The sequence below is a fragment of the Oryctolagus cuniculus genome, chromosome 1 (assembly GCF_964237555.1).
Source record: "Oryctolagus cuniculus chromosome 1, mOryCun1.1, whole genome shotgun sequence".
In the NCBI taxonomy this organism is placed as follows: Eukaryota; Metazoa; Chordata; class Mammalia; order Lagomorpha; family Leporidae; genus Oryctolagus; species Oryctolagus cuniculus.
In genome coordinates, this window is record NC_091432.1 from 28337348 (window position 1) to 28361581 (window position 24234).

Below are 24234 nucleotides of genomic sequence, written 5' to 3' on the forward strand. Positions count from 1 at the left end.
TTCCATCCTCTGGATCACTCCCCAAAGGATCACAAAACCAGATCTGGGACAAGCTTTGAAGCCAGGACCAAGGAACTCAATCATAGCCTCCCACATGGGTGGCTGGGACCCCAGCACACAGACCATCTTCCACTACTTTCCCAGACCCATTAGCTAGGAACTGGATTGGAAACAGCAACTGAGACTCAAACTGGCACACTGATATCAGATGTCAATATAGTATCTACATCTCAAGTGGCAGCTTATCCTATTGTGCCACAATACGGGCCCCTACACTGTCATTTGCCCCTGAGCTAGAGATCTCAAATATTTATTCTGGTACCTATGAAACTCATGACTGTTTAAGTGTGTTGTCTTGTGAATAAGGTAAATTCAGATCATTTCAAGCTCTTGACATGACAGTTTAATACATATCTCTGCAAATCCATGCAAAAGAGGCAAATACTGCTTTGAAAAAAGAAAATGAAGCTAATGTTTATTGCAAGCATATGTGAGGATATTAAAAACGTTAGTGGAACATGGAATTAAAATGTAAGTTCCTCGGTGGCCTTTTCGTGTAGTGGTTAAGAAGATTTAGGGATGTCCCACACCAGAGGGCCCAGTTTTGAGTTCCTCTCCCGATTCCAGCTTGCTGCTGACTCACAACCTGAAAAACAGCTACGTGTTGGTCACATGGTTGAGCCCCTGCCCGGACTGAATTCCCAGATCCGGTTTTGGCTTCTCTCAGCCTCGTCTTTTGCATGCAAATTTGTGGAGATGGCCAGCAGATGGTAAATATCTGTCTTTCTCTATATTTATCTGTCTCCATTGCTCTGCCTTTTAAGCAAATAAAATAAACACATTTAAGTCTTTTGTTTTAGAAGATAAATTTATTTTCATGGCTTTTTTGAAATCTCATGTAAGTTTTTTGTAATATGCAATTTTCATGAGTATTTTGAAAACTCCACCTGTTGATATAATATGGCTGTGTATCTGATTGTTCAACCTGTATAATAAAAGTTCTCTTAACCCATGAAGCACATAGAATATTTTTTTATCTTATGTAACTTGTCCAGGAATTTTCTTACAGTATTAATTTCCTTATGATACTAAGTTCTCTTATAAAAGGACTGAGAGATTATAGGTAGCATTATTTAACTAACCCTCAAGTCAAACTGAGTGTGAAATTCATCCACAATTTTTTAAAAGATTTATTTATTTATTTGAAAGAGTTACAGAGAGGCAGAGGCAAAGAGAGAGAAAGAGAGAGGTCTTTCATCCACTGGTTCACTCCCCAGATGGCCACAATGGCCAGAGCTGCAATAGGAGCCGAGAGCTTCTTCCAGGTCTCCCACGCGGGTGCAGGGGTCCAAGCACTTGCGGCATCTTCCACTGCTTTCCCAGGCTATAACAGAGAGTGGATCAGAAGTGGCACAGCTGGGACTCGAACTGGTGCCCATATGGGATGCCGGCACTACAGGTGGCAGCTTTACCCACTACGCCACAGAGGTGGCCCCCATCAATTTATAACAAAAAAGTTATGCTACTTTTGGGGATAAATGTCTGAAAGTCTGCATTATTTATGTTGGAAAAGAATAGTTAAAGCAGCCTTCCTTGATTAATTTCTCTCTCTCTCTCTCTCTCTCTCTCTCTCTCAATTATTAGGAATACTTTGAAAAAGAAAAAAGATAGTCTTGTCTAATATCCTTCCGATTATGATAACTGGATCTCCTGGTAAATAAGAGTGATGGTAGTTAATAAAAGGATACTTCTCTTTGAAAAATTCTTATTAAGATGTCACTGATTTAGAATTGCTTGTGGTGAACCAACCTAGAAGCTATAGTTCAGTGAATCACAACTACCCAAAGAATGTCATGTATTCTATATCACTATAGCTTATATTAATGACCTGAAAGCCCCCACTGTGTGAGGCATATGTCTGATTCTAATGAAGAATGAAAAGATTTAGATCTACCCTCAGTGTCTGAGACCTCCCCATATTGTGCCTGTTCTTCTTGGTTCCTTATGTCCCTGATGTTATAGCAAAGCTGGGTACTGGGTAAAAACTTCTGATGTTGTGTTACTTTTACTGGACAATCAGGTTTTTGTGTTAAGTCATAAGGTTACACTTATGCTAATTATATTATTATTATTATTTAGCAAAATGCAATGTCTAATTTGAAGGGTCTATTCTTGCAACTTGCAGAAAAATGTCATCATTGTTAACCAACTAATGAGTTGAAAAATGAATATTTACTCAGGTTACATACTTAAATTATTTCAATTTATGTTGTCTGTGTCTTCTACTTGCTATTTGCAACACTTGTGTCCTCTTTAACCATTATCCAGGGTCGTCTCTGAGACATTTCTGTACCACAATGATTCTTGCCTCTTTTTTTTAATTTTTTATTTAGTAAATATAAATTTTCAAAGTACAGTTAATGGATTACAATGGCTCCCCCCCACACTCACACCTCTCCCATCTCCCACTCCCTCTCCCATTCTATTCACATCAAGATGCATTTTCAATTATCTTTATATACAGAAGATCAATTCAGTATATATTAAGTAAAGATTTCATCAGTTTGCACCCACACAGAAACACAAAGTGTAAAATACTGTTTCAGTACTAGTTATAGCATTACTTCACATTGGACAACACACTAAGGACAGATCCCACATGAGAAATAAGTACACAGTGACTCCTGTTGTTGACTTAACAATTTGACACTCTTGTTTATGGCATCAGTAATCTCCCTAGGCTCTAGTCATGAGTTGCCAAGGCTATGGAAGCCTTTTGAGTTCGCCGACTTCGATCTTGATTCTTGCCTCTTTTTACAGAGATCTACCATGCTTTCATACATTTGCATTGCTAGTTAGTGATAGAAACAAAGCTCCTTTTAAATCTATTGTTACTTCTCTACTACACTTGTGTTTTCTCTTTGTGGTTTAACCAGATTTTATTTATTAACTTAAATATCTCTTTTTTGAAAATAACAACATTTTTCTTTGTTAAGAATGCTAAATTAATTAGATACTTCATTAAAAGTACACTTTTTAAGTGGTTGTGGTAGTTTTGTTATCACTGAAATCTGAGAAATATAAATGATTTCTGATAGGCTCATTGAGGGCAGATAAAAAATTCCAGAATATATAATACCTGACTTGTTTTATATCTATCATCCATAACCATACATTTATCTAATCACATCCCTACTGGATGAATATTTGCAAAACTGCAAAATAGATTTAGATTTTGGAAAATAATATTGATTACCTCACCATTGAGATATGCCAGAAATACAAATAAGACATTATTAACATCCTAGATTTTCCCTTATACATTCATATACATTGTATTTGTCATATAGATAGTAGGTTGAAACTCATTTCTAAACCAATGAATTAAAAACATGTTGAATGAATAAGTTAAAATGAAAAGAGAGATCTCTTTTTACTTGTATGTGACTTGTTTCATATGGTTTTATCTCATTTGGGTACCAAGGGAATAACTGTAAATATAAGAACCTATGTGGTACTCAGTTCCTTTGATGAAATAAATAAATTGAAAATTAAACACTAGTAAATGAATGACTATAATTTGACAAGGGAAACAAATTGCTACACTGAGGTTCAGGAAAAGCAGGTTTGACCAAGTTTAAAAGTCATGAAATAGTGAGGCCATTGCCTTGCAAAATCCCCTGAGAGAAATAGTACTGCAATTAAGCCTGAACCCTAAATTACTTGAGAAATTATTTAGAGGTTTTGCTAGACTAAGTGTAACAGGATAATATGCTCATTAAGTTATAGTCAATTATCATGAGTAACTCAGTATCACTTTAGAATCCAAACCAGTTGGTTGGATAATTCATTTCCAAGAGCCCACAGTGGCATAATCCTACTGCAGCCATCTGTATCATAAGATAAGTTGATTCCCAAGTTTATTACTGGAACACCATGGCAATGTCAGTAAATTTGCCACAGTGATTTCCCTGTGGTCACACATTTATTTAGCCAAACAAATGGTTGTGCTTGTGGTAGGTAGCAGCTGTTGTCAGTTATAGGATACAAAATCATTTGAAGCATCTTTTCTATGGTTCCAACTGGGAGGAAGAAGCAGTGGGAAAGGAGCCAAGAGATTTTAAGCTTTGCAAGGAGCACCTTTGTGTTCCTTAAATACTCATGGGATTCCCATTATACCATTTCTCCAGATTTTTTCCAAATAGCACTAGGTTCCTATTGCTATCCATTTGGAGTAGTGCTTAGTGGCAAATTCAAACAGACATAATACCAGGGTTTTGCAAAAGGCTTACCTCAGTATGACTACCAGTTCATGCCAAAGGTAGCTCTCACTAATTCTCACTAATCCCACTCTGTCCCAGGAGTACAAAGTACAATCTGTATGTCAAATGGATATTTCTGGAGATAACTCTCTGACCTCACTGTAAGTGCTCAGTTATATCTAGCGTCGTGAGCTACTGCTTATTGTCTTTTTTATTCATTTCTGTATTCATCATATCCAGCTTGTATGTTTGCTTCTGAATAAAGAAACTTCAGGCAGATAGTGTAGATTGACTGATACAATGCCTGGATTCTACTCTCTTCTTGTTTGCCCACTTATAATTAGGAGACTAGAAAGTTTATCTTACTGTTAGGAGTGGCTAAGTGATGTATTTCTGTCCAATAATATATAAACAGAAATAGGGCTCACCAAGATATTCCTCTTTCTTTTTGCTTAGGCTATAGCAGAGAACTGGATCAAAAGTGAAGCAGCCAGGACTCAAACCAGTGCCCATAGGGGATGCCCACACTGCAGGCAGCATCTATACCTACTATGACCCAGCGGCAGCCCCCATAGGTACAGTTCTAAGAAGATAACCATACTTCCCACCCTCATTCTCCAAGTCTTCACCTTCCCTCCCTTTTCTTTTCATTAATTTTTGCAAAGTCATAATTTTAATCCACTGTATAATCACAGGTTTAATTCACCACTATCCATAAATCCCAAATGCTCTTTCCTTGACTTTTGTGTCTGTGGGGTCTCTGATGATCATGATCCCTCACGCCTCTTCTTCCTTCTATTATTTCTTTGCAGGATCCCTTCCTTTTGAGATGGTCTCCATGATGTCACTGTTGTGCCCAGATGTTGGATCCCCAAACGCCGCCAGAGACTCGAACACACGGAAATGCAAAAGCAAGGTTTATTTCGTAAGTACAAGCCGCGACAGGGACCCCGTCTAACCAACCACGCAGCGGAGGGCAGAGGAAGGCCCTGAGCATGTCTCGGGGGAGCCTATTTTAAAGCAGGGTTATGTCATTGAGGGGTGCAGAGTAACAGTAGATTGGCTAGGGTCACCTCTGGTATTTCCTGATCGAGCGCGATTGTTTCTGATTGGTTCAGACTAGGGCATTTCCTTATATGGTGAACGCTAATGAGCTGTTCTGTTGTAAGTTTTGGTTTCCCCTGAGTGACGCTGCTTTTACTGGAAGTTGGGCCTGCCTCCCCGAATGGAGGCACTTTTTCAAAATGTAGTTACTCTAGCCCTTCAGTCACCTTTGACTATCTTTCTTCTTTCATGGCATATTCTTCTGTAATTTTTGTATTCAAATGCCTTTAATGAGCTAGCACATTGGCAACCAATAAATCTCTAGACCAGAGCTCTCCCCTGAGATGGCTACATGCAGTATTGAGCTGGTCATTTTGTTTTCTATAGTGAAAAAGAAAACGTTTTGGCATTTGCTCATTTTTATTAATATTTCTTCTAAATTAGTTCTTGCAGGTGGTTATGAATCAGGTCCAATCTACAAGATTGCCCACTAGACATCACCACTTGGCTGTGATGGCTTCCAGGATCTGTGTCTTGCAACCTAACTTCCCATTATTGGTATCTTTGCCAGTCTGTCCTTTTTCGATGTTTAATGCTGCCTATCAGGTACTTGCTTCAGTCAGAATCCTGAATGCCATCCCTAATTTGTTCCTCACTTTCATCCTTCACACCTGATCAATTACCAAACCTGTTTTTACCTTGTTGTGTTTAATATCTCTCAATATCCCAGTGGCACTAGCTCAGCCTAAGGCACTGTCATCCCTCAGCAGAGCCCCAAAGGACTTCATGCTGGTCTCTGGCTCAACCAATCCTGTATCCAGTTGTTTCTCCATGCAGTGACCAGAGGGTTTTTTCTATAATGTGGGTTTCACTGCATCATATTCTTATAGCCCTTCATTTGTCTTCTGGTACAACTTGAAAAAAGGTACAAATCATTCAGGATTCATATAAGGCACTTTATGCGTAGGTCCTTGCTAATCTCAGGAGTATGACTTCTTACCACACAGGTTACAAACAATATCATACACTTCAACAAAACTACTATTGCTCCTTCTATTGATTCTAAGAAACTGTTCATGATCTTCCCATTTATAAGATTAATATTATTTTTTAAGATTTTATCAGCCGGCGCCGTGGCTCAATAGGCTAATCCTCCACCTTGCGGCGCCAGCACACCGGGTTCTAGTCCCGGTTGGGGCGCCGGATTCTGTCCCGGTTGCCCCTCTTCCAGGCCAGCTCTCTGCTATGGCCAGGGAGTGCAGTGGAGGATGGCCCAGGTGCTTGGGCCCTGCACCCCATGGGAGACCAGGAAAAGCACCTGGCTCCTGGCTCCTGCCAGGATCAGCGCGGTGCGCCGGCTGCAGCGGCGGCCATTGGAGGGTGAACCAACGGCAAAGGAAGACCTTTCTCTCTCTGTCTCTCTTTCACTGTCCACTCTGCCTGTCAAAAAAAAAAAAAAAAAAAAAAGATTTTATGTATTTATTTATTTGAAAGAGAGAATTACAGACAGTGAGAGGGAGAGAGAGGTCTTCCATCTGCTGGTTCACTACCCCAATTGGCTGCAATGGCTGGAGTTGAGCCGATCCTAAGCCAGGAACCAGGAGCTTCCTCTAGGTCTCCCATGTGGGTGCAGGGCCCCAAGCACTAGGGCCATCTTCTACTGCTTTCCCAGGCCACAGCAGAGAGCTGGCTGGGAAGTGGAACAGCCAGGACTAGAACTGGCACTGCAGGCAGAGGATTAACCTATTGTGCCACAGAGCTGGCCCCAGATTAATATTATTAATGATAAACCCAGTACTTTGTGTTTTATGTAATGTATACCAGGATCTATATTAATTTCCTTATATATATGCTTATCTCTATAACCACCCTAGTTTATTTTTAAATTAAGATGCAGAGTGTTCAACCAATGGCAGTAAGTATGTACATCAGAATTCAAACCCCAGAAAATTGACAACAGAAACTATGCTCCTAAACATCATACTTTATTATTTATCCGTGGTCTACCTCTTCAACTCTTGGTTATCATGATAATTCCCTTCATTCAGGAAACTTTAAAAATGAAAATACTTATAAGTATTCCTATAGAGCTTTAAACTAATTTTTACCCTTAGCATACTTTTTATGGACTTACTTATTTATTTCTTCATAGCCCTTTGGCTATCTTGCTCACTCATTATGGCTGTACCTAACAGGGTTTTCATCACTTAACAAATGTACATATTTATTGAATGAATACAGGTTGAAAAGTGAGAAAGTATTGCTTGAAATCACTAAGGCTCAACAATGTCCAGACATACACCTTTAACTCAGTTTAACACAAATACTGTTGACACTCTTCAAAACCATCACTCATTACTTTTGATTGAGATATTGGATAAGAGATCGTAATCCAAGAATCACAACTAAGGAAAGCACAAGATATGGACCTACATAGTATTAATTGTTGAAAAAAATTAAGAATTTTTCCCAATTTTACAGATAAGAAAATTAAAATCAAGGTTAATAATGAGATATTTTGGGGCCAGTGCTGTGGTGCAGTGGAATAATGCCCTGGTCTGAAGCGCCAGCATCCTATAAGGGCGCCAGTTCTAGTCATGGCTGTCCCTCTTCCAATCCAGCTTTCTGCTGTGGCCTGGGAAAACAGTAGAAGATGTCTCAAATCCTTGGGCCCCTGAACCCACCTGGGAGACCTGGAAGAAGCTCCTGGCTCCTGGCTTCAGATCAAATAAATAATAAATAAATCTTTAAAAATAATGAGATCTTCTCAAATCTTTTATTAACTTAAATTTCTCATGAGATTAAGCTAGAGGATTCAAGAAAACTGTCTTTTAAAGATACAAAGACAAGGCTGGTATTTCGGTGAAATGGCTAAAGCCACCTACTGCAACACGGGCAACCCATCAGAACAGGTTCATGTCCAGTAGCTCTTCTTCTGATCCAGCTCTCTGCTAATGGCCTAGAAAAAATTGGGGAAGGTGGCTCAACTCTTTGGGCTCCTGACACCCATGTGGGAGACCCAAATGAAGCACCTAGCTGCTGGTTCAGGTCTGGCCCAACACACTGTTGTGGCCAACTGGGGAGTGAAACAGCAAATGGAAGGTCTCTCTGTTTCTGTCTCTCTCAGTCTCTCCCTGTCTAATTCTGACTTACAAATAAATAAATCTTGTTTAAAAAGAAACACAGACAATGAAAATTTGGATCTAAGCAATATACTCTTAAATCATTAGTTATTTAACATTTAACATTTAAAGGTAGAATTACTGCTTTAACTATAGGTATAGTAAGTAGAAGGGTATGAGATGTAAAAGTAAAGATGTATTATACAAATATTATTCAAATTTATATTGGGTCACTGTTTACTTTTTACATTTATGTTAATATAAATACACTCTCATAGTATCCTAATAAGGTAGTCTTTGCTGGTGGTTACCTCTTCAACCACTATAAAATATGGATATTTCAACTGTTCTCAGGGGCCGGAGCCATGCTCACTTGGGTAATCCTCCCGGCATCCCATATGGGTGCTGAGTTCTAGTCCCGGTTGCACCTTTTCCAGGCCAGCTCTCTGCTGTGGCCCAGGAAGTCAGTGGAGGATGGCCCAAGTGCTTGGGCCCATGCACCCGCAGGAGAGAGGAAGAATCACTTGGCTCCTGGCTTCGGATCGGCACAGGGTACCAGCCATAGCGGCCATTTGGGGGTTGAACCAACTCAAGGAAGACCTTTCTCTCTGTTTCTCTCTCTCACTGTCTAACTCTATCTGTCAAATAAAAAAGAGTTTCTAAAAAAAAGTCAACTGTTCTCAAAGGGTTTTTATGAAAATTTTATGAAAAATTTATGGTAATTCTATAGAACATTAAAAAGTTTCTATCACTTAGGACATTCCCATTAAACATTAGATGAATAACAAACATAACACTGATTTTGAATTTTTAAACTTTCATTTTAATAATGAAATCTTTCTCTTTTTAGAAATTCAAAACCAAGCTATATTATGATGGAATTTGAAATTGCTTTCTGAACTCCATACCTACTTTCCCTGAAATCACAATTTTTAGTCAGAATATTGTGATACGGGAAATGTAGACACCTCAAACAAACTTTGCATGCAAATCATGACATGAGAAATTAAGCTTTGAATTCTTCAACGGAAGTCATGAAATGAGAATTGATGGTAGCCTAGGTGAATCCTCCATCTTGTCTTTGAATGGGCCATTTATTATCATTATTTAAAATAAAAAATTCGATTGTCATCTCAGAAACTAAATTGGAGGTGTCTTCTAAAAAGCCAATATTTTAGGAAAAATTGTTAATCCAGCATATGAACAATTTTATTATCTTCATTTCCTTCTGTCACCATTAAACAAAATGCTAAAAATAGCAATGTCTTCCCACACAGGCCTTCTTCTGGGCTCGGATTTGTTTATAGTGCTGGTCATTCTTCATTTGCTTTGACATCACAATTATCTTCCTAGTCACAAATTGTTATGGAACACAAGATGAAAAGCAAAAATATAAGCTTTAGTGTCCTTATCATATAAAGGCAATGCAGAAGTCACCAAAACATGACCCATGAGAAAGAGTAGACAGTTTTCTACACTGTGTACCTGCACTGGCTACTCACAACTGCCACTGTGACAGAGGTCAGGCAAAGGCATGTGTGTCCCTTTCTCAACCACGAGCTACCAAGGCCCTTCCATCTTCTCAAGGCAAAAGAGAGCATCATAAGCTTTGGTTTTTGGGTTATAATACGCATTTACTTTTCCTTCATGTAAATACACTGCAGCTTTTGTCAGATGCCTCAACGTCATGTTTTTGTTCCTCTTACATTTGCATGTTACCACTGATATGAAAGTGACCACACACGTTCCAGAAAGATAGTTCCAGAAAGATACCTAAAAATATATGTGAGGAAAAAATAACATTTAATCTCAGAGAAGTATGTGATATTGCATATAAACTTCAGTTTAGAGCAAGACAGATTTTGCTACTGTTGGTACACAGAAAAATCCCCCATTCCCAATAATGTTCCTCCTTACCCAAAGTCCCCATTACCAAAAGGAGTGAATGCATTGGATTGATAACAATGAAGAAATAAGGTGGCAGATAGAATTAAGATTGATAATCAGTTGACCTTGATGTAGCGAGACTTCTCTGGATTATCTGAGTGAGCCCAATGTAATCACAAGGATCTTCATAAGTTAAAGAAAGGAGAGTTCCTTTTAGAGTGATGCTGTATATAGAAACTCCACTGGTCATTGCTGGCTTTCTCGATAGAACAGAAAAACGCCAAGATGACTGAGCCCACCCTAGAATCTCCATAAATACATACATCCCTATGGACACCTTGATTTTACCCCAGTGAAACTCATTTCAAACTCCTGACCTCTAGAGCAGTAAGGCACTAACTGTGTGTTATTCTGGACTACTAAGTGTATAGTAATGGTTTATATCAACAATAGGAGACTACCACACCACTCCACTATCACTGCCAATTTTGTGATCTTCAGCAAGTTTTTAAACTCTTCAGACTCCAAAACAAGAAAATATTCTCAAATACATATTGTACAGATTCTGCAAATCATACTCCTGGAAGTATACTTCTGGAAGCACATAATATACCACAAAATTTTTCATTGGTGTTATATAAATTAGTAGTCCTGGGTTCTAGTAGCATCTCTCTAACCTATCAGCTATGTGAGCTTAGAAATCATTTAAACTCTGCAAGATGGTTTTTGTGTAAAATTACAAAAACAATCTTTTAAAAATTAATATAATATAGTATTTAGTGAGCACTTAGTATATTGAAGAAATAATAGATGAATAAGACACTTTCCCTGAAAAAAAATGATAGATTATGACACATATAACATCACATAAACAATTGATTAATTGGTAAGCAAATGGAGGGATTATTATTAGAAGCAATATTTCAAACCAGCTGATGAGAGTATGCTATTATATTTATTAGGGGATGTGCCTTTAGGCAACCATTTGGGAATGGTTTGTGCCAATGCCTGTTATATTTCTTCCCAGCTTCTACTGCGATTTTCTTGGGTAAGAATCCATTCTAATTTTGATGAATTGTCTTTCTCTTATTGGAACAATAAAGTGTGGTTCTTAATGAAGGTGCCATCTCCTCCCCTAGAAAATGCATGGCGCGTTAGTGGATTAAGGCTAGTCCAATCAACTCCTCCATGGAATTTGAATCTCAGATGGAGTGAGGACAGACTTGGAATTTGACTTGTCCAGGAGTGGTGGTCTGCAGATGCCTGACTGTTTTTGTTTTTGTTTTTTGTTATTTTGTGTCTTGTTCCCATATTTCACTTTACACCTGTGACCTATTTCAGATACTCCCAATAAATTATTTTACTATCTATATCACTGTTAGATGTATTTGGCTATTTTCACTAAAGAACTCTATAGGATATATCATCAAATAATGTTGTCAATGCAATCACTATTTTACGTAGAGAAACTCTTGACATGCAACCCTACCACAACCTATTCTCTTTGAGAATAATAGCCAAATATCAGATTAAATAAGAGACACTGTTAAGAGCTCTGTAAATAATAATCCATTAAAATTTGTTTTATTTTGGTTCAAAATAAATGATAGTTTGAGTCAACACAAGGTGTATGCCCCATGAAAACTGGACTTGGATAGGTCATTATATACAGAAATGAACAATTGGCACTTCAGATCTAATTTTATCCTTAAAGGGACACTTTCAATTAAATCTCCAAGGAGAATGTATTCATAGATATCCAAATCCAAATATAATAATAATACATAATCCAAATATGAAGACATCCTTATTATTTTATAGAAATTATCTCAGAAATAAATGCCTCATAGGAATGTGAAATGTCACATAATTAATAACATGGATGTTTTTGTAATCACAATAATGAAAGATTATTGATAAATGACCACCGATATTGGCTTTTAATGTCAGAGAGAGATTTAACAAAATCATAAGAACTACTAACTGGCCAGCACCACAGCTCAATAGGCTAATCCTCCGCCTGCGGCGCCAGCACACCGGGTTCTAGTTCCGGTCGGGGCACCGGATTCTGTCCCGGTTGCCCCTCTTCCGGGCCAGCTCTCTGCTGTGGCCCGGGAGTGCAGTGGAGGATGGCCCAAGTCCTTGGGCCCTGCACCCCATGGGAGACCAGGATAAGTACCTGGCTCCTGCCATCGGATCAGTGCAGTGCGCCGGCCACAGCGTGCCAGCCACAGCGGCCATTGGAGGGTGAACCAACGGCAAAGGAAGATCTTTCTCTCTCTGTCTCTCTCTCTCTCACTGTCCACTCTGCCTGTCAAAAAAAAAAAAAAAAAAATTACTACCCTTTGCAGAGACTGAAATTTTCTTGGAAAGATTAGTGGGACTTCTATAGAAGTCAATTACAAGGAAAATATAGACCTTTTTCTATCTTGCAGGATAAGAAAAGAACCAAATACAAACAAAAACTGGATCCAACTTTGAAGTCCTGATAGCTGTTTACAAATAGTTCGATTGAGATTTAATAAGATGAATGTAAGTCACATTCAAGTCATTGAATTTGACTTTCTTGCTCTGTGAGTTTAATCCACACTAAGGAAACTTGGTGAACTAGGTTTGGATGTTTTTAGGTATCCCCTTGTTGTAAACTGATTCATGAATTCAACAAGTATTTACTGAGCATCCTTTATGGGTGAGGTGATAGTCCAACTGCAGGGAATGAGTGGTAAAGAAAACAAGAGTCCTACCCCATGGAGATTGCAGTCTAGTGTGGAGATAACCAAAACACATCAAATAAGCAGGCATAAAAATAATAATGATAACCAGTGTAAAGAAAAATAAAGAGTATAAAAGCCAACAGAGTACTTTGTACTGTTTTGTTTCAAAGATCATATAGTCAGTAGGTTTCTACATGAAATGGACATTTAAGCACCAATATAAATGAGCTCTCTATGCGTATGTGGGAGAAATGTTCTAGTAGAATTCCAAATCTCTGAGACAGGAACTTGCTTGATTAGAAAATAATAGACACATCCCAGGACTGGTGGAAGGGTGGTTTCACCACATTTCAATGATCAAGGAAAAGAATGATAAGCAATAGATTGAAGAGTGAACCAGATCATATATGGTAAGAAACTCATTTTATTCTAGTGTCACAAGAAGCAACTGGAGTAAGGTTGACATTATTTGATCTATCATTTAATTTTATTTTTCAAATAATTTTGTCTTTTAATTCCATTTTTCGTATTTTAATTATTTATTCATTTTTATTAAATGGAAAAGCAAAGGGTTGAGGAGAGAGAGAAATATCCTCCATCCACTGGTTGATTCACTCCATAAATGGGCTGTGTTGGGCCAATACCAGGAGCTCTGACCTCTGTTTGGGTCTCTCACATGGATGCCAAGGACCAAAGTAGATGACCCTTAACCTGCTGCTTCCCAGGGTGTACATTAACAGAACACTGGAATTGGAAGCAGAGCCAGGACTTGAACCCCAGCACTTCAGTATGGGGGATGGGTGTCCCAGGCTGTGTCTTAACCACTGTGCCAAATGCCTGCCCCAAGATCTATCATTTCCAAGAACATGTCTTAAGCCACACACTACCATGCCAAAGGGATAAAAAAGATATAACAAAAACAGTACTGCTACTATAGCCATACTTTTATAATTATTAATGGAAAGAGTTGAAAATAATCAAAATCAAGCAGAGAAGAAAACAACTCCACATTCTAAAAAATTCTTCCTAAGCCCATTTATATATATTTTGCTTCTTTCCCTAACTGTGGTTACAACATCAAATATATTACATGCTTTTTCATGTACCCTTAAATAATTAAGTCCAGCACTGAATTTCAGTGCTGAAAGAGTATCGCCTTAGAACTTAAAATATTGAGTCAAACATAGTAATCTAATTTCAAAAATGAACTTAACAAATCTTATTTATCTTTATCTGTTAAAATAAGAGCACTATGGGGACATGGATTTTTGTCTTTTCTTCATTGTTAATTTATGAGACCTATTAACAACTCCAGGCACATACAATGACTTAAAAACAAGTGTTGATAAATTAGATCATTTGGAGAGGAAATAGAGCTAAGAAGGGAGAAAGACTCTAGGGTACTTTGATATGATTGAGAAGAGAAGCCTCCATCAGAGACAGAGAAGTGAGAGCAAATAAGGTCAGAAGAAAATGAGCCAGAAAAGGAAGAGAGTGTGGCTACTTTTTAAATTAATTCCATTACAGAAATGTGTGTAGTGAGACCTGAGCATTGACTACTAAATTTGACAGGAATTACTTGATGGCCAAGGAAAGAATGCAAATCAGAAAAACTGAGGTCAATATTCTTTGTTAATATAGCCTTGAAAAACAGTAAACAGAGGATACGGCAGGGGGATGAAGGAAAGAGTTAAGAATCAGAAGATGTGGATTTGGGAACAGGGGAGGTTTAAAATGTAAGTAGTCAAAAATAACAGATAGTTTTAAAAAGTTGGGGAAAATGATGCCAATAGATTTGATGTTTTATAGTTACCCATTGCAAGAACAATTTCCATTTCTCTCTTGTAGTGAGGACATTTTACATATCACGAGGCCAACAAGGATCTGGAGACCACATTTTCCTAAGATATCAGAAATGAATTAATATAGTAATAAGGAGACACGGGGCTGGTGCTGTGACGCAGTGGGTTAAAGACCCAGCCTGCAGCGCGGACATCCCATATGGGCTCCAGTTCGAGTCCTGGCTGCTCCTCTTCCGATCCAGCTCTCTGCTATAGCCTGGGAAAGCAGTAGAAGATGGCCCAAGTCCTTGGGTCCCTGCACCCACGTGGGAGACCTGGAAGAAGCTCCTGGCTCCTGGCTTCGGATCAGCTCAGCTCTGGCCATTGTGGTATTTGGGGAGTGAACCAACAGAATGGAAGACCTCTCTTTCTCTCTGGCTCTACCTCTCTCTGTATCTCTGTCTTTCAAATAAAATAAAAAAAATAATTTAAAAAATAATGAGGCATAAATGAAGAGATATTATATGTATATATATGTATTTATATATATATAAAGAGGTAAGGAGCTACTAGAAAAAGAGAAAATACACATAAAGGAAATAAAATGAAACCTTTATCATGGGAGAAACATTTCCACATGGAATGGTCAAAGATAATGTCCTTTCAATTTATTATTAAGAAAATGCTTGGGATTAGATAGTTGTGTTTGTTTTTATATGCTTTAAACATGATTTTTATAGGAAAAACTTATATGCCAAATTTATATCTCTTTAATATCTTTTATATAGTGGTCTTTTTTGTTTGATATGGATAAGATGATGTTTATTAGAAAATGTTACTGTAGTCTCCCCTTGCTCATACTTTTATTTTCTACAATTTTTTTTACCCAGAGACAATTGTGGGTAAAATACTGAACATACTATATGGAAATTCTGTAAGTAAACTGTTCTTAGTCTTTAAAAACTTTCTACTCTAAGTAGCATGATGAAACCTTGAACCAAACTTCTCTATCCCTCTGGGAATAGAAGTCATCTATTTGTTTAGTGTATCTACACCTTGTATGCTATTCATCAATAATTATTTCCTAGCCATCTCAATTATTAGATTGACTGGTATCATAGTATTTTTGTTCAAGTAACTGATTTTACTCACTAAGCTCCCACAGCATAGAGTAGTAATGATGGAAATATAGATATGCCGTTTCTCATAGTGTTCATTTCACTTTAACAGGTTTCCTTTTTTTTTTTTTTTTTTTTTTTTTTTGACAGGCAGAGTGGACAGTGAGAGAGAGAGACAGAGAGAAAGGTCTTCCTTTGCCGTTGGTTCACCCTCCAATGGCCGCCGCGGCCGGCGCGCCGCGCTGATCTGATGGCAGGAGCCAGGAGCCAGGAGCCAGGTGCTTTTCCTGGTCTCCCATGGGGTGCAGGGCCCAAGCACCTGGGCCATCCTCCACTGCACTCCCTGGCCACAGCAGAGAGCTGGCCTGGAAGAGGGGCAACCGGGACAGAATCCGGCGTCCTAACCGGGACTAGAACCCGGTGTGCCGGTGCCGCTAGGCGGAAGATTAACCTAGTGAGCCGCGGCGCCGGCCTCAGGTTTCCTTTTTGGTGCTCAGTTAGTTGTCACCTATCAAGGAAAACAAGTGGTATTTGTCCCTTTGGAATTGGCTTATTTCACTCAGCATAATGTTTTCCAAATTCCTAACAGGGATCACTTTTCAGTTAAAATTTAAACACCTAAGGATAATTGTGTATTAATTACAGAGTTCAACCAATGGTACTAGAACAAAAAAAAAAATACTAAAATGGATAAAGTATCACATTGTACATCAGAACACTATGAAAAATGGTGACTTGATCAGACCTCACCCTGCCTGTTGATGAGCAACTTTATATGTTATCCCTCTTAGTATTTTTTTGTTTGTTCTACTTAATACTTTTGGTTGAATACTGTAATCAATACACAATTATTCTTAAGTGCTGAAACTTAACTGAAAAGTGATTGCTGTTAAATATAAGAGTGGGAATAAGAGAGGGAAGAGATGTGCAATTCGGGACATGCTCAAGCTGACTTACCTCAAACGGTAGAGTTAGAAACATACCAGGGATTCCAATTCAATCCCATCAAGGTGGCATGTACCAATGCCATCTCACTAGTCCCAGTGATCAATTTCTGTTCAAAATTGATCATAATGATAGGACTAAGAACCAAAGGGATCACATAAACAAGACTAGTGTCTGCAAATACTAGCTGATAGAATAAAAAAGGGAGAGAATGATCCAACATGGGAAGTGAGATACACAACAGACCCATAGAATGGCAGATATCCTAAACAGCACTCTGGCCTCAGAATCAGCCCTTAAGGCATGCGGATCTGGCTGAAAAGCCCATGAGAGTATTTCAGGCATGGAAAGCCAAGACACTCTGGGGAAAAAAAAAAAAAAAAAAAAAAAAAAAAAAAAAAAAAAAAACTAAATGAAAGATCTCTGCGAGTGAGATCCCAGTGGAAAGAACGGGTCATCAAAGAAGGAGGTTCCTTTCTCTGAAGGGAGGAGAGAACTTCCGCTTTGACCATGGCCTTGTCTAAAAATTATCAGAGTCAGTGAACTCAGGGGGCTTCCATAGCCTTGGCAGCTCATGACAAGAGCCTAGGGTGATTACTGATGCCATAAACAAGAGTGTCAATTTGTTAAGTCAACAACAGGAGTCACTGTGCACTTACTCCTCATGTAGGATCTTTGTCCTTAGTGTGCTGTACATTGAGATTTAATGCTATAACTAGTACTCAGACAGTATTTTTCACTTTATGTTTCTGTGTGGGAGCAAACTGTTGAAATCTTTACTTAATGCATGCTAAACTGATATTTTGTATATAAAGAGAAACGAAAATGAATCTTGATGTGAATGGAAGGGGAGAGGGAGTGGGAAAAGGGAGGGTTGCGGGTGGGAGGGATGTTATGGGGGGGAAGCCATTGTAATCCATAAGCTGTACTTTGGAAATTTATATTCATTAAATAAAAGTTTAAAAAAAAAAGGGAATATAGATATGCCAAAGAAAAGTACTGTGCTTCCTTTGAGTATCACCTCACAGCATCAGATAAAGGACGAATACAATAAAATAACATATATTAGAGAGAGAGAGACTAAATTCACTTGTCTCTTATTACAGTGTATTATCATTGCTCTATATTACCATTAGTTGTTGTTTATCTCTTAACTCTACTTAATGCAATTTTAAACCTTACCATATAGACACAGAGACACACACACACATATGAAAATACACAATATCCACTCACAAAATGTTCTGTACTGTTGAGAGATTCAGGCATCCACAGACATCCCTTGAGGAAAAGGTGGAGACTACTGTAATAATTTGCATTTTGCTGTGCTTTCACATGATTTCCCTTCTAAGCAGCTATTACAATGCTATAGATTTCTCCTTGCATTCATTTATCTTGGCCAAATCTTTAAAAAGTATTCAATGTGCACATTTCTCTACCTTTAGCTCTTTTCTTTATAAACCAATGGGTTAGCCATTCCATTGTATTTTATTATCTGGAATAGTTGATGAATGAGAAAATACATAATTTAGACTTTTGTACTTGGAGATAAATTGATCATTTCAGCAAAATCTTGTCTGAAATGAACTGACAATGCTTTTTTGTTTATAGATAGCACTCATCCTACTTTTTAGAAAGCAGATCCATTGAATACAATAATTAAAACACTAATGAGGAGTCAGTTCTGCCCCATCTTTAGCAAAGCTGCACATTGACTGTAAGTTCTGTTCTGCAAATAACCAGTAGCTATCCTTCACCGTAAGTGTGTTTGCTCCCATATTAATATGAAGCTAACACTCATACTTCTTTCATCCCACATATGTTTATAATATGGTTGTAGATGTGCTTATTGTCTCTTTAAAATACTTCCTCAGGGGCCAGCACTGTGGCTTAGTGGGTAAAGCCGCTGCCTGCAGTGACAGCATCCCATATGGGAGCCGTTGCCAGTCCTGGCTGCTCCACTTCTGATCCAGCTCTCTGCTATGAACTGGGAAAGCAGTAGAGGATGGCCCAAGACCTTGCACCCCTGCACACTCGTGGGAGACCTTGAGGAAGCTCCTAGCTTCTGGCTCCGGATTGACACAGCTCCAGTCATTGCGGTCAATTGGAGAGTGAATCAGCAGATGGAAGACACCTCTTTCTCTCTCTCTTTCTCTCTCCCTCTCCCTTTCCCTCTCCCTCTCCCTCTCCCTTTGCCCCTGCCTCTGCCTCTGCCTCTCTGTAACTTTGCCTTCAAATAAATAAATAAATCTTTAAAAAATACTTCTTCAATATTGATATTCTGAAAAAGCATTAACTAGCATTTACATTTTCCTGAGACATAGGTGAAAAATGTTAGCAGTTCTCCAGGTACACAACCACAGCTATGCCTTTATGTAGTCTACCTAGTGTGTACATTTTTCTAAGAGTTCTCATACTTTTGATGTCTTCTATATGTAGGTCAATTCTAATAGATATGAAAGTGACATTAAAAAGAAAACACCACGCTAATAATAACAACATGAAAAGAATTTAGTATGGTATCTAAAACCAAATTATCTGGGTAAGAATTGATTCTGCCACTAATGATCTATGTAACCATTTAGTAAACTGATTTTTCTGTGACTCAGTTTCTTTACTTGCAAAATAGGCATAACAATGAAATTTATATCATTGGATTATTAGCAGAGTGAAAGGAGTTAATGTAAAATGCTTACAGGCACACCTAGAGTGCATTAGTGATGAATAGTATGAGCTGTCATTGGTAGCTAACCTTTAGAGTGTACTTAATATGTTTCTAATAGCTGCATGTATATTATGGCATTGAGTTCTCAGAATATGGAATTGATTCTACAAATTCACAAAATGAGAGATTAAAATGGAGTCATTACAACTGATACAAAAGAAATACAAAAGATTGTTAGAGTTTTCTATGAACAATTATATAGCAACAAATTTGGTAACTTCAAAGAAATAGGACAAATCCCTGGACACATAGTCCTTGGAATGAATCCTGAAGAACCAGGATTTTTTTTTAATGTATTCATTCATTTGAAAGGCAGAGTTACAAAGAGAGATAGAGAGAGAGAGACATAGATAGAGAGATAGAGAGGAAGATATTCCATCTTTGGTTCACTTCCCTAAATGGCTGCAATGGCCAGAACTGAGCTGATCCAAAGCCAGGAGCTTCTTCCAGGTCTCCCATGTGAGTGCTGGGGCCAAAAGACTTGGGCCATCTTCTGCTGTTTTCTCAGGTGCATTATTAGCAGGGAGCTAGATTGGAAGTAGAGCAGCCAGGACTCAAAATGACACTCATATGGGACCACCTGCTACACCACAGAACTGGCCCCTAAAACTAGAATACTTACATAGACCAATAATGGATATTGGATTTCATCAATAATAAAAATTTTTCATCAAAAAAATCAAGACCAAAAGGTTTCACTGCTGATTTCAACCAACATTTAAAGAAGAATTAACGCCAATCCTTTAGAAATTATTCCAACAAACATAAAAGGAGGGAATTCTTCCACAGTAAGTTTCTGAGGCCAGCCATTACCTTGCTACCAAAATCATAACAAACTAAAAAAAGTTACAGGCCAATATCTTTGATGAAAACAGATGTAAAAATTCTCAGCAAAATGCTAGCAAAGTGAATCCAATGTACATCAAAAAGGTCATTCACCATGATCAAGTGAGATTCATCCTAGAGATGTTAGAATGGTTCATCTGCAAATCAATAAATGTGATTCACCATATCAACAGAATAAAGGACAAAAAACATGTAATCATCTCAATATATACAAAAACGTCATTTAATAAAATTCAGCATCACTTCATGCTAAAAATTCTGAATAAATTAAGTATTGACTGAATGTATTACAACATAACTAAATCTGTACATAAGAAACCAACAACTAATAACATATTGAATGGGGAAAACTGGAGGATTCCTCCCCAAGATGTGGAACAAAGCAAGAGATTTTAGTTTTAACCATTTTTATTCCATATCATGCTGTAAGTGCTAACTAGAATAAGTAGTCAAGAGGAAAAAAAACCACCCAAATTGTAAAGGAGAAAGTGAAAGTGTCACTGTTTGCAAATGACATGAATTTATATATACAAAATTACTTTTATTCTTATTTTACAAAGAAACTGAGTCACAGTGACCAAACCACTTGCCTAAGGTCACACAGACTATAAGGTAGAACTAAGGTACTCATCCAAACCACTGGGCCACATATTCCATCCCACCTGATACAAGTGGTCAAATCAACTACAACAGAATAACTGAATTAGTCTTGTGAAGTCATAAATTAATTCTAGGATTTTATAAATTGTCATACAGAATAATATTTTTAGCGATTGTGTTGAATATTAAGCTATGAATGCTTGAAAACTGTAGTGTTCCAGAAGCTGATTATTAGAACCCATTAAAAAATGGAAAGTGGTGATCCTAGAGTTGTCAACCATGTTTATTAACTTGCAAAATATTTACACTGTTACTTACATGTTTTTAATATTTCTCAGAGTAAATGCCTGAATGTTTTATATGTTTTTCATTATCTTTGAGAGACAGAGAAACATTGAGAAAATCTTCCATTTATTGGTCACTCTCTAAAGGTTTGCAATAGCCAGTACCTGTCAGGTTAAAGCCAGAGCCAGGAACTCAATCTGGGTCTCCACATGAATGGCAGGGATTTATTGTTCTGAGCCATCATTTGGTGCCTGCTAGGGTAAGCAGGAAGTTAGATCAGCGTGAAATAGCTATACTTAGAACCAGGCAATTTGATATGGGATATAGGCATCCCAAGCAGTGTATAAATTGCTGTGCCACATAAATGTTTTAGATGAGGACTCTTAAAGAATCAAAGAGAAGATATAGGCATTCACCATAGAAAGACATACATACACACACACACACACACACACACAAACATACACACACACACACACACATATATATATATATAGTACAGAGTATCATTGTATGTATTTATGAGGAAACTCAATGTGAAGCAAGAAAATACAGATAAAGAGGAAATCAATAAGTGAAATGAATGAAAGTATTACCAAGGAGATGGAAATCATTAAGAACAATCAAATAAAAATTTGGAGATAAAATCTGATATCAATGAAATAAAAAATATGATTGGAAGCTTTAACAGCAAAATAGACCAAGAGGAGAAAAGATTGTTTGACCTCGAGGACAAGATTTTTGAAATAATCCAATCAGGCAATTATAAAGAGAAAAGAATTTAAAAGAATGAATAAAGGCTATGTGAAATATGAAATACCATTAAACATTCAAATATTCTTATTATAGGTATTACTGAAGGAGAAGGGAAGGGAAAAGTTGCTGAAAATAATAGTTGAAAATTTACCAGGTCTTGAGAGACATGCCACCAGATCAAGAAGCTAAAAACTCCCAGCAAATTCAACAACAACAAAAAAATCTTCTCCAAGGTATATGATAATCAAACTGCCAAAAGTTAAGGACAAGGAGAGAATCTTAAAGATATTAAGAGAAAAGCATCAAACTGCATATATAGGAAAACCAACTAGGTTAGCAGCAGGCTTCTTAGCAGAAACCCTGCAGGTCAGAAGAGAGTTATATGATATAGACAAGTGTTGAGGAAAAAAAAAAAAAAAAAAAAAAAAAAAAAAAAAACTTTCAACCAAGACTATTATATCCATTGAGACTATCCTTTAAAGGGGAAGAATAAGGTCTTTTCCAGATAAACAAAAGCTGAAAGAATTCAGCACCACCAGACTTTCCTTATAAGAAATTCTGAAGGGAGCCCTGAATTAGAAGTAAACATTCTGAAGTGAGCCTGGCATTAGAAATTAAGCCACTGCCTGTGTTTCCAGCATCTTATATGGGCACTAGTTGATGTCCAGGCTGCTCAACTTCTCACCCAGTTCCCTGCTAATATACCTGGGAAAGCAGCAGAAGATGGCCCAACTTTTTGGGTTTCTGCACTCATGAGGGAGACCTTGATGAATTTCATGGCTCTGTCTTTGGCCTGGCCCAGCCCTGGACATTTTTTGTCTCCCTCTCCCTCTCTGTAACTCTGCCTTTCAAATAAATAAACAAATCTAAAAAAAAATAAAAGAAGAAGTAAACATAAAACAAAGGATATCAACAAATTAATTTACAGAGCAGGTATTATCAGTATCCAATCAACAAAATGATGGGTGTTTGCTCTTATCTATCAATACTACAATGAAGATAAATGGATTAAATTCTCCAGTCAAAAGTCTTAGGTTGGTTGAACGGATTAAAATAAAACGAATCCCCAACATATGCTGCCTACAAGAAACTTATTTCACAAGCAAAATATTTGTAGACTGAAAATGAAAGACTGGAAAAAGATATACCAGGCAAATGGAAACCAAAATGAACAGGAGTAGCTATCCTCTTATCAGAAAAAAACAGATTTTGTGACCTTCATGATGTTCAGTCATATTCTATAGGTTAAGCAGCACTGACTGATAGCCTGTGAAAAGCACTATCTAGCACCCTTGCTGTATCTTGTTTATAACTCTATGACTCAAAACAGAAAAACACAAAAAAGATTTACCTGAAAAATTAATAAATTATTCCAGAATAGCTGCTTCAAATGATTATTATTTTATTTTTCAAAGAAACAAGCAAGCAAACAAAAAGCTCCTTTTAACTATAACCTCATCATACAACTTTGGAAATTCTGAAGTTAAAATGTCATTTATGGGCCATGTTCTTGTTTTAGTATTAAATGATTTCCTAAAGAATATTTAAGGAATGCAACTTATTATCTGTGATTTTTGGAAAAACTGGCAAGGCTCACTGCTCCTGGTTTATTTTGGGAACTTAGTGAATGACTCCCCAAAGAAGTGAGCTACATTATTCTTGATATTACTCAACTCAGGGCCTGCTGCCTTCTGATGCAGATCCTTGCTACATTTTAATGATGAGTAAGGCTCTGTGAATTCCACAGGGTCTTACAATCAGCAGCATTTCAGAAATGCAACTTAGTGCATTCTCTGTGTAATAGACAAAGTTTTCCACATGTTCTAGGCAAAAAAAATCACCCTTGACATTTTAAGAAGTAAATGAGATTTTCAAATGATTGTCATACTTTACAAGAGACATATTTAAACAATAAAAGGCTTTATTCCACAATGTGAGAAATTTGTGTAAAAAATATAAAGAACAAGAATGTTGACAGGCTTTTTAAAAATATATATAAATTAATTTTGGTCTAAGTTGCCCATGCTTTGTCACTAGGAAACTCCAGCATCTTATCCATTGAAAAACTATTGTTAACCACTTAGTTCTTCTGTACTACAATAGTGTGAAAATAATGTCTATGTGCATATTTGTGGTATTGTGATATAAT

At 37.5% G+C, this 24234-nt stretch overlaps 1 pseudogene; it reads left to right on the top strand.

The window, feature by feature from the left end:
- Positions 1-579: 579 nt before the first annotated feature.
- The window catches only part of LOC127485806 (eukaryotic translation initiation factor 3 subunit H pseudogene), a 50310-nt pseudogene continuing 26655 nt past the window's right edge, over positions 580-24234 (top strand).